The sequence below is a fragment of the Battus philenor genome, unplaced genomic scaffold (genome assembly GCF_028537555.1).
Source record: "Battus philenor isolate CCGP_79_NKW_IND1 unplaced genomic scaffold, ilBatPhil1.0.hap1 SCAF_3, whole genome shotgun sequence".
Taxonomy (NCBI): Eukaryota; Metazoa; Arthropoda; class Insecta; order Lepidoptera; family Papilionidae; genus Battus; species Battus philenor.
This window is the reverse complement of record NW_027181693.1, coordinates 714,619-727,777: the sequence shown is the minus strand read 5'-3', so window position 1 is coordinate 727,777 and position 13,159 is coordinate 714,619.

Here is a 13,159-nt window from a genome sequence, read left to right as displayed (position 1 = left end):
GTTGAAACAAAATGTTCGAAGAAAATACCGCCCATAGGACGCTCACGTTTAATAACTACCTCCACCGCACTTGCTGGCCGCTTCTGTCGTATGATTGTTGTACCATGATGGTCCAAGACGATGCTCTAAGCTGTCTCAGAGAGCGCCGCGGCGCTCCGTGTGCTTTGTACATACGCCAGTTAAGCCGCCCTTGCTGTTACAATTAATTAACTAAAAAACTTATCTATAGAAATACAATAAAATTTGTCTGATGTAAAAGTTGAAATATAATATTCAATTGTATATTAATTAATGTCCCATGTCCCCAAGATGGGGCAAATGGCGTTCACAGTACGTCGCCATCCCGAACGACTTTTATTTAACGAATTTAATTGTATATTACGTATGGATTAATGAAATGAACTTTCCAGAAGTATGCTTTTTATTCAATTCAACTCTTTAAAATTATAAATCTCATTAATATGGGACATTCACTGGGTGTATACGGCTGTGGGAGATGGAACGAAAGTTTTTGGAAATAGTTTAAACAACCTTTAATTAACATACGAATATAACTTACACAAGTAAACGCTACGGAAGTACGGGAACGATTGGCGATACAGCCTGTTTCCATAATGTATGTGCACTACTATCTTATAATTAAATTAAAAAATACGCACTGTTCAGGTGAATAAAAAATATAGGTATGTTTTCATTGTAGGGTCCCACGCGAGAGTCAAGTGACGTCGGGTGCTCGGAGGGTGGAGCCCGCGGCGCGTGTGAGGCGACCGGGGCGCACAATCACACGCGCTGCGCACGCGTCGCTATTAATAGCTTTTCGCTAACCAGATAGCTCCGTTTTGAACTATACACAAGCTATATCGAACAAAAATTTGTGCCATAAATTATAATTAAATAAATTTATTAATTTATTTTGATTAAGGTTTATTAAACGGTTTTATTTAGTTCGACCCGTACGGAATTTATTTGGATCAAAATTAGAAATTGAAATTTAAGCACCTTACCGTTGTCAGGTTGATCTGAAATTTGGTACACACATTTAATTTAGATGACAATACAATAAAAAACCGTTTAACTTAAAAGTTTTTTTTTATGTATTTATATTGGTTCTATATTCAACAGAATGCTCTGCATGTCAGTGTTTTCTAAGTCTCTAGTATATCTCAATTTAAATCTTAGGTTCTTAAATCTGAGTTACTAACACTGGACCCTACCCTTGAGAGACCCTTAGTGCGGATGAATAAAAGCCTGGTTTTTACGTTTTAAGATGCCAAAGGTCTTGGCTCTGGTTCTCATACGCGGCCATTTCGTACTTGGTAGCCACCTCTACACATCCCAAATAGTCATCCTTCACCCTATTGTACTATACCACCATAAGGCCAACGCCTCGGTAGAAAATTTTATTTTTGCCACTTCCCTTTGTGTTTTGTTCAGGAAGTTGTTTTATTTTTAATCCCTTATTCATTTTTATTATATTCCTCAATAAAATATTAAATATCTTTTTGTAACAGTATTTATGGCCAAACCCAATATTTGTTTTATTTAACGGTATGTTTCAGCTACGATAATAACGATGCATTTATATAAAGAAATTGACTTATCTAACTTTAATTCTTAATTGTAAATGAAACTTGTTTATAAATTTCTTAATAAAGATGTTTGCGGACGTGATCACAAAACATATTTAAAGTTAACATTTAAATTTATTCCATGATATATTTGAGACATCAAAAGAGAGTTTATTATAAAAATAATTGCTTGGGAAATAAGGAACAATGTTTTATTTATTTCTATTGCTAATATATCACAACTTTTTATTATTATCACTATTCTTACATATAAGGTGCTCATATATACAAGATAATTGGTTATCGGTGTAATAGTTTTAAAAGAATAAGTGTATTATTTGTCAGAAAAAAGATAAAAGTTTTTACATCTATTTCTAATCACCCTGTGCAAAGTGATCACTCTGAAACTCTATTGGAATACGTCGGTATATTAACTTCAATTTTAATAATTTTAATATGTAATAATCTGATATTTTGACAATTTTTCTTATTATGTTACCATCACGTATTATTTTTAAATTCATTGATTTTTGGATAGGGTGTATAAAACATTATTTAACAGCAAATGACTTTTTTTTGGTCTGAATTGAACTTCTGCCCAAACGTCATTTGCAAATGTCACCGGTATGAAGAGGAGGATATTTTGAGCGCTTAGCTTAACATCTCTTTTAAGGTAGAAAAGCTCTAGAGATCCCAAGCAGGCTAGGGCGGCTTCATACTACGTTACCTAATTGGGAAGTCGCCGAGATCGCTTCGGGGATTACCCTCAAGAGAGGAATCAAGAGGGAATCTCTACTTAGGTCACTCATTGATAATACCCGCTTAGCATTCCGTCGCATAAGGGCCAAACCTCGGCGGGTTCTGTCTATTATCTGGCTTAGATAACTACCAAAATTCGGAAAGCGTTAGGGCTCGAAGAAGTAGAGGAAGAAACTCCGGCAAAGCTGCTATCTAGTATGATCGGTGGTTGGCGCCCAATCCCGACCAGATCGGTTTGTTTTCGAATATCTGTGAGATGTTTTGTATGAAGCCCATCTTAATATCGTCGCGATGATCTATACATTCACCCCTTTCAAGCTTTTATATCTATAAACAATCATCCCGTATATGTAACAATTACATAGACTTGTACACTTATTACGTATTTCTTTAATTTTCACTATATACCAAAACTCTTTTATTATAGGCTTTAGGTATCTTTATAATGTATCTATGCAATTAGCGATTATATTTATAATCTGCATAACAACATTTTTAATCTATGATCACAGTAAACCATCGTCCACAGTTACCCTCGATTCGAATAAATTCTCACAGAGGTCCAAACAAAGAGAGGATCAGAGGCGAATATAACAGGGTTCAAACGGCACCCGCCTTTATAAACCACCCCCAAGTCACACGGGAACACGGGCATCTACCAAGTTACAAACATAGCTATATACTGCAATAAACACTCTTAAGTAATAAGCAATAAGGCTTTTATAGCCGCAATATAATTTTGTATCAATATATCAACAATAGAATACGTAGTTTTTTTTTTTAATTGTATCGTATTAAATTGTATTGACTGATGGCTCTCTGTAAATTGACGCCAGAGGTTTACTTTGTACTTGAACGAATAGAAGTTTTTACCGTTACACAAATATAGCGGTAAATGAGGTATTAAACAGTTTGGTTAATAAATTAATATTAAAGATTGGTGTTGCTTCAATGTTAAGTATTATTTGTATTTTTATTTATAAGTAACGACGGCTCGAATGCCGCCTTCAAAAAGGAGAGGGGCCGCCAACATGATTCACCACACGGACTAGACACGCCCAAGCAAGATGCAGACAGAAAGAAGAAACCTAAGAAAGAAACAAAACTTCAACACCGAGAGTTATAGAAGACGAAATGACGGGGCTCACTCTCTCTCTCTTTTCGACCGTCCCATCCCATGGAAGAACTCGGTTAAGTATCTCGGAGTCACCTTCGACTCTAAACTACTATTGCACTAACATATTTTCCAGGCCAGGACTAAAACCTGTCACATCCTCAGCAGCCTTTATCCCCTAATCTGTTCTTCAAGCAAATTCCTCCTCAGGTACAAACTGCACTTGTATAAAACTTGCGTAAGACCAGTCTTCTCTTACGTAAGCGCACTTCGCTTCCAACGCTCTCAATTCTCAACAAACGCTCCAAAACCGTATAGCCAACGAGGTGGAGTGGTATCAGCGCAATGTAGACCTCCATAGCAACCTCAAACTCCCAACGGTCTAGAAATTCTTCAAGGCCCGCTCAGAGACTTACTTTGTGTTGGTCTCTTCTCATCCAAACCCTCTCATGTCGAGTGCTTCTCGTTACTCCCCCCGTACATCAGCAAAGACCCAGAGACATATTCTTCACTCCCATCACAGGGTTCCCACAGAACATGCACCACACCACACCCGCTGCAGTTACTCACAATACTGCAAGCGCTAACCACACAGCACTAGTAATCACTGTACCTGCGACATTCACAGTTTCACTCGACAATTCACAACAGAACCAAACGTAACTCACCACACTCTAACACTCGTTTTCAGGGGGCCGCCGCCCGCTCCCTAATCGCAAACAGCGTGGGCAAGTCGGATCCTTCCTTGGCTCGCCTGTGGTCCACGCTGCCGTGTCAAGCCGCACATACACAACATTAACACTCTATTTTTTTAAGTTCACAGACACTTCCGTGAGCTCAGTTCCGATGAAACTGTAAAAGCCTTCGGGCTAACAGCATCAACAACAACCGAGAATAATTAGTCACTTTTATCGTCTTCTCTCCCGGATTCTACATTTACATTAAATATCTTTTCTATTTTTCTCTGGTTTTTCATTAGTCTAAATTCTTATTTCTTATTCCATCTACAGAGGGTCGTCAGAGAAAATCCCATAACAAACACAGTTGTATTTTTTTGGAATCACACAAATACTTTTAATACAGTACTCGGTGCAATTTATTTTAAATTTTTATCATCACTAAAAATTCCTCTGTTATTTAAGATTTTTATTCAGTTTAATAAGGTTCATTCAGTCAATAAAGTTTAAATTATGCTGCCATGCAACTCTTTCATTGTGGTGCATTACACAAGTATTTACCTTAGTTTCATAAATGATTAATAATACAAAAAAAACTTTAAAAGAAAATCCAATCTACAATTCACGTCAGCTATTTTTCGAAACACGTCAGAATGTTAAAAAATTAAGTTATCTCAAATCCAATTGCAGTTTAGTCTGTAAGATGACGCACTGGGTTGTGGCTTCACCGCTGCGACGCAAAAGTGATAATCCTATATATTGCATTGATTATGGAAAGCTGTAAATGTTGAAGTTTTAAATCGAAAAAAAAAATATATATATATATATATATGTGTTACGTTATATTATTGAATATTTACAACACAACTGCAAATCTGTGATGCAATTATCGTCCTAAATGCAGTCGAGTAGCAGGAAACAATATGGTTATCGCACAGATACAATTTTCGATGTAAACGTACAACATCGTTACACTCAAAGCTCTGCTAATAGAGTTCAAACTCCTATAACCTGTTTGTGAATTTACACAAACACTAAAGACACTTATAGGTTAGTAGAAAGGCTGTATATCAGTTAGAAACTATGCTTAAGATAGTACCAACTAAATGAATAAATATGTATTATATATATATATATATACACACACATACATATATATTTCGGATAACAGTGCATCATAGGGTTTCCACGTGGAAAGCACTAAGGATTAAGAAAAAGCGTTTTCTAATTTTGTATTCCTACATTAATATTTAATTATTGTTTACTACCTGTCCCTGATATTATACAGCTTAAAGTTACTGGCCAGTCGCATTACAAAAGAAAAAAAATTATACTGTGATTAAAAAGTAAGGTGAATTGGTTTATAAAATATATATTCTTTATTTACTCTTCCAAATCAATTTAATTCCCTTTAAAGTAATATCCATCCGATAAATCGAACTATTGCCAACGCTTTCTCCAATCCTCGATACAATCTGATAAGCCTTTTTTCCAATAAAGCCTTCAAAACCTTCTTCGATTCGGTTTTTATCTCCTTATGTCAAAAACAGCCTCTCCGCATTGGATTTTTGAGTTCGATGAATAGCCAGAAGTTGCACGGAGCTAAAACAGGCGAATAGCGTGGTTGCGGAACGAAATCAGTAAAATTTTTTTTAAACGGTTTTATTTAATTCGACCCGTACGGAATTTATTTTTTATTTATTTGGGTGAAAATTAGAAATAGAAATTTAAGCACCTTCCCGTTGTCAGATTGATCTGAAATTTGGTACACACATTTAATTTAGACGACAATACAATATAACAAAATTAATAACATTATAAATCTAAGATGGCCGCCGATACAAAATTGCGGATTACATATTTTTCCTTAACCCCCTCAATATGAGTATCAAATGAAAGGGCTAAACTAGTAAAACACGATGATTATGTCAAAATTTAAAATTCAAGATGAACGCCGTTCTAATATGGCGGAATATGTACATATTTTTCCACAACCACCACACTATGGGTACCAAAAAACCGTGTAACTTAAAAGTTTTTTAAATGTATTTATTTGATATTTTGTTTTTCCAAAAAATTACGCGATTTTTGCACCGTTCGAAACATGACGTATTTGAAACACAAAACATCATTTAAAGTGATTTTGGTTGTACCAAATGATATTCCAACTTTTGACAAAGAGACGTTTGGCTAATGTTATAAAGACAGTTGTATCGACCTAGGAAGAAAATTTACCTGCCTTCCTAATACCCGGGAGTTTTATAAGACAATTTCCATTACCTCTAGATGATAGTATATTTCAGAGTGATTAGGTTTATAGCTTTTCCTGATAAATAAGCAATGCATGCACGCCCTTAAATTTTTTACATTTGTACGCAATCATACTATATAACTTGAGATTATGACTTGCACTTGCAACTTGCATTTGTACTTTTGTTGTACAGTGGAAAGTTGAAGTTATAAACGTCTCTTTTCTTTACACTTCTTTTCATTTAAAGTTTTCAATTGAAACTTATATTGTTCACAGTTTAAAATGTAAAGATTAATGTAGTTAAATAGCTGATATAAAGAATTTGCTTCTCAGTATACATACAAGACTAACTTACAAGTTATTTGAACTTAGTTTAGTTAAATAAAGAAATCTTATTCAATTATACACAGATTCATCGATGTAGCGAATATAGCAACCGCCGCACACTGGCGCACAACCTGAGGATGTCAATATGGAGTAGGAATAAAGAAGTGGTCGTGGAAGTCGTTAAAATAGATTAGGAGACAGCTAATATGCAAAAAATTCGGTAATATTAAACGTAAATGTGGAATCAAAGGCAAGGACACTAATATCTCTGAAAGATAGATCCTAATAATAATAAAAATAAATATTATATACACGTTTGTGACCATTTAAGCTTGTCAAAAGAGTAATCTATTTCGATACAAATAACCATCAACTTTTTAACTTGAAAATTTTTACTTAAATTACTGAGGTGTTTTGCCCTACAGATAGCTTCAACAAGTCTTATTGTTAATTTATTTGGAAGGCTTTTGTCTAACAGCGGACTTTCTACGGCTGAAATTGTCATGACAGTTTTTATTACGAATTAAAAAGAATCTATTTTTAATATTTATTGTTAAAACATATAGATAAATAAAGAGGTAACTTAGAGAAAGGTTTCGTTTTGATTATCTTTTTACTGAGCCAATTACTTTATAAAGCCTATCGAGACGGCAAGTTTGTAAATAAAGGTTATACCCAAAAATCTCATACTCAACAAAGCCTTACATCGAAAATCACTTCGTGTTTATCTAGATCCAAAAATAACATAGAATATTACGAAGCTATTCAGGATGATAATCCATTGAGGTCTGTTGAACAAACAAGTAAACAATTTAGTACAATGAAACGTTCTTACGGTTTGTTTATCGCCGAAAGCTACTGTACGGTGTTCATGATTTTGTACATTTAATTTCGGATATGTCCTGATTTATTAATACATTCATGTTTTTATAATTCAAGAATATACTATTACTGAGATATTTGAGGAGGCGAGATAGACGCAAATGAGATGTTTTAGAACAGATGGCTTGACTTTTGTCCGTTACTACCAACCAAACGGAAACTAACATCTGCGTGCCCACTATAGCAGTAAACATTTCTGTGCCTATCTATGTTTATATTTTTCTTTATTCCAGCTGATGGACGCCCACTGCAAATCCTTCCTCCAAAAGATCCCCACGACGACATATCCTGTGCTGTCCCAATTCAATGACTTCCCGCGAGCTTCACAGTTGTCCTCGGTCCACCTAGTGGGATACCACCCCACGCCTACCAGCTCGTGGTCGCCATCAGTGGGACGAGCGATGTACTCCCCCCCAGCCACTTCAGATACTTAATAATAAGCAATTAAAATTAAACAAACAGAACATATCATCATAACAGTCAGTCTAGGATAATTTCAATCTGAAAAACTTGTTACCATTTAATGTGAAGTCCTGGAGGGCTCCGATATGGGACCGAATGCCGGCTAGGCAACACTTGCCTGCCTCAATTATAATGGAAAAGGATGAATGAGAGTGCGTTCTCAAATTCTTTAGGAAAGTTGCACAATACGCAATAGACAGGAACAAAACATGGGTTTATAAAACATTGTAATGTTATTAAAATAGATTCATTGATGTAAAAAGAATGTAAAATAAATCCATTATAAAAATGATGTACACTAGAAAATAAATAAACCAATTAAAACTGTGATACTGTATTAGAAATGGATAACTGAAGTATTTGAGGATGTACGAAAAGAATGGAATGATTGAGAAAGGAAGATCGAATTGTAGAATGATAGAAGGAGGAAAAAAGGTATAGTGAACTATGGAAGACGAGAACGAAAATAAAAATTCAAGTGAAAAAATTATTAATAAATACAAAACCCTGTTCCAAATTAAATAGGGGGTGGAAGTAGAGGTACCCAATAGCAGGGGCCATATAAAAATATATGAGGTCCTGAAAAAAATAATTAAAAAGTTATGTATGTATGAAAAAAATTGCAAACAAGACCTTAAACTATTTTTAAACAAAATGAACAAAGCCTTATCAAGGTTAATTTTTTTTGCGAGAAGTTCTGACGATAGACAGTCAAACTACTTTCTTTTATCATTAGAAAAGTAATATATACTCCGTAAGAAAGAAAAGGACCAATATTTAGCCACTTCCGCACATGCAGTGGTAGTCGTGCAATAAAATGCAATGCCCGCCAGCCCGCTGATAAATGCGTATGCGGCAAACAATGCGAATCACACAACCGCCAGCACCAAATTACTCAACACGTGTTTCACCCCTCCACGGGGCATCTTCAGGAGTTATGTTACACCGATTAGTGCCAAACACAGAGTCTTATTTTATTGCACGACTACCACTGCATGTGCGGAAGTGGCTAAATATTGGTTCTTTTCTTACTTAGGATGGACTTCCGCGAGGTAACGCCTGATTCCATTAAATATATACTCCGATATTTATTATTCGTCAGCTTATAAGCATTGATTGCGGGCGTATCTCTTGACGTTCGTTAACATAAAGGACTCCTTTGGAGTTGGACAAAAGGCACCGCCGTCATTCGGCACCTGTCGAAAAGTCTCACAGCCTGTCACGCTTATAAAAAAACGGGTTGAGCAGAAAAACATTAAGGCTTGAACGCGCTTCGGATTATTCCACTCTTTGGGCTTTATACCTGATCTTTATTTTGTGCGAAGGCTACATGCTTCAGTTGCATACAATACACATTACAGCGTCGTATACTCGCGGAGATAATCTTGAAGGCAGTGTGGTAGAAGTCCATCTAGATAAGAGGTTGGCAAATTCAATAAAAACGAAGTAAAAAAAATTAATTTGACTTTTATTTAAATAGATATTTGTTTAGATGAATGTTGAGATATACATGTGTAAATTTATAGAGGTTTTTTTTTAATGACCCCCGCTATTGGGGGCCTCTCGTACCCCTATTTATGGTGAGATAGGGACTTTATTAGCATTTAATTTATTCACTTAATTATTTTATTTTCATTCTCTTCTCTTTCATTATTCACGTAATCTTTCATTCTGTTCTTTTATACCACAATTCTGCTTTTTTTCCCTTTTGCTCTGTTTTACCATTCTTTCATCCTCTTTTCATTTTACATTTTCTTTATTTCTAGTTTTGTTGTATCACATTTTTATCTTTATCTTATCATAGTTTAATATTATTTATATTTACATATCTTTTTTGTTTTTGTTCGTTGATGCCTAACTTTTATTTTTTTCTATTGCATATTGTATAATTCTTTTGCAATAACTGAGGAATTCTTTCATGGTTTCTTTTCCGCCTATCAGGGAGGGTATTGTCTCCTCCCTGATTTCAACGCCAGATCGGCACTCGAAGCCGTAATTTATATAGGTTACGCTTTATCCAAAAAAAATCTAGAAATAATAAACAATGTAATAAATAATGTGATAAAAAGTGTTTTTAAAAATTGAGATTGCTTACATATTAAAATTAATTATTGTATACTATCTGTTCCTGCAGAACTTTATTGCCAATAGTTACTGGTAGGTGGTGTTGGTTGGCACATAGGTTGACGAAGGACATAGTTAAAGGACGTCGCAGGATACTGGCAGCGCAGGACAGTTCATCGTGTCAATGTTAGAGGAGTTCTATGCCTTGCAGTGGGCATCTATTGGCTGAAAACACAAAGAAGTTATTTGCATGTAGTATTCGATTAGAAATAGTAAATTAAAGTTATAAAAATATTTTATACTGACCACCTTACGATCATTGTAAATAGGTATAATAACTTAAAAGTTTTTATTTACAAATGAGCTTTCTATTCGACTATTTAATACTTTTACATATTTAACAAATCACTTTGTATAATATTAAAAAAAAACAATAGGAATTAAGTAGAAAATGATTCGAAAGGATCTTTTAACATTGACAGAGATGAGGCCATCGTTCATTCTCTAATTTTAGATATTATGGCCACAAGAGAGAAGGGCGATATTCTGAAGGAACTTCTTCAGAGGTAATAGAGATTGACTGAATTTACGATAGAAGATCATGTGAACACACTCACCGAACGAGTTTTAACAATGCACGTGCAAGTTCTTAGTAAAAGAGAAAGGTGTGTCCTTATCGGGAGTAGAAATTGTCCCATAAAATATGCTGAATATACAATCGTGTCAACGCTGATTCGCTTCGTCGTTCCAGCTCATAGATGCCCTATTTTGGGGATTTACCACTATCGCCACACTTGGTAGGCGGGTTGGCGATCTCAATGTGGTATTATGGTACGCAGAGGATGCTGGTTCCCATGCTCTGGAAACTTGTCTGTAGGAGAGAGATCGCCATCTGATACTGAGGTGAATAAGTAAGAAAATGACCGATCAGTGCATAACACAGAGTTGTTGTAACATAACTTCTGAAGATGCCCCGTGGAGGAGTGAAACGCGTGTTGAGTGTTTTAACGGTGGTAGTTGTTTAATTCGCATTGTTTGCCGCATGCGCATTTATTAACGGACTGGCGGGCGGTGCACTTTGTTGCACGACTACCACTGCATGTGCGGCAGTGGCTAAATATTGGTCCTTTTCTTACTTAGGATGGACATTAAATACTGAGGTGAATCTCTCGAGAATGCCCGCTCAGCCGGACCCTTTAAATGCAAGCCGCGAGACTGGAGTTTCACAACGCTAGTCAGCCGTAACAATGATAATATATTAAATTTGACGTTTATATTTTGTTATCATTTAAGTATTTAACCATATGGTAAGTAAAGGTCCAAATAAAGCGTGTTTAAAAATAATATTTAAAAGCCTGCACTGATTATGTATTGCATATAATACTCGCATCAAAAGAACTAAACATCAACGGAGGTGCAGCGTGTAATGTTGCAAAAAATATTGCAATTCGTAAAAAAAATTGATACTTGCGCTCCCACTGCGCGAGAAGGGCTACACTTGAGAGAGCACGGATTAGCTTTTTTGATACTAAATCTGATTGGATTAAATATCTTTGAAGTGCCGTCTTCCTTAATCTACTTACGTTCTCTGAATATGCGTCGAAAATTCAGACAGATTTAATTTAATCTTACCGAGTATTAAAGACTTTAGCTCTGTACCCGAGACAGGGTTTACATATAAAACATTTATTTTTTTATTTATGTAAGGTTCTTGTGTGGAGAACACAAGCCAGTAGACGCGGCGCGGGTAAGCCTCCCAATAAATGGACCGACGACATGCTTAATATCAGAGGAAGTTGCTGGAACTTTGGAAAAGCCTTACTGTGGGCATCCATCGTCTAAAAAGAAGATAGAATTTTCTCCAAAGTCGAATCAGGTAAGAATCGGTGGGCGGATTGTCAACTTCTCAAATAGAAACCTGTGACGTTCACTTACAAGAACAACTTTATAAAGGTCATCGGAAAAGTTCGGTGCAGACTGCGTCCAACTGGCGATTTTGAAAACTAGACCTATCGCCATAAGACGTCCTGCAACTGAAATAATGAAGACAGGGTTCTCCAATAGTTAATACATATTTATAATACAATAACTGTCTTAAAGTCGTATTCTAGTGTATGTACTAATTAATAGAGTTCAAAGCATTCGCAAATAACATCCATGTATATTCTGCAATAAAAAAGTTGCGACGTATATTCTTATGATTCCATGCTAATCCAGCAGGTTTTAGGTATAGTGGTCGATTGCGGTTCTCGGGGCTAACGACCCGTGTTTAGGAAGGCCTCCTTGCAATGTATAGGCGTCCACCTTCACCAGACTCCTTCTTCACCTTACCAAATTTGAAATAACAGTACTAATACAGCTTAGAATTCCATTCCAGAAATGAATTCATTGAACCCGAATACATTACAATATAGATACCTATCAGAAGTAGAGCTATGGTAGTTCGGCGGTAGAGGACATAGTCTTGCGATTGTAAATTAAAAAAATATTAACCAAATATCAAACTATTGAATGTGAGCACTGATATAAAATAAAAAACAAACTAAAGAACCATTCATTAATTTTAAAATGTTTAAATGTTTTACTCTATTTTCAAGATACTAAATTTAATGTTCAAATTACACTCTTAACAACATATAAGTCGTTATCCAAGGCTACGGTACAGAGACACGTTCAAAGATTCTAACCATACACGAGTCTCAGGGGCTAAAGGGTGACACCACCAGACTGTATAAGTGTCCATCACGCGGTGGCTGCAATATCACGTCACACACGTGCGTGTATTGCACGGATGAGACTCAAGACGCGATCGCAAGGTTCATCGATGTGGCGAATACGGCAGCCGCACAGACACTGGCGCACAACCTGAAGATGCCAATAAGCAGTAGAGATGAGAAAGTGCTCGCACGAACCGAAATTTTAATAACTGAACATTGTCAAGACGTCGTTAAAATAGATTAAGAGACTTAGTGAACACTGAAACATGCAAAAAGGCGAGCAAAAAAAATTTCGGAAGTTTTAAAAGTAAATGTAATAAATACATTTAAAAAACTTT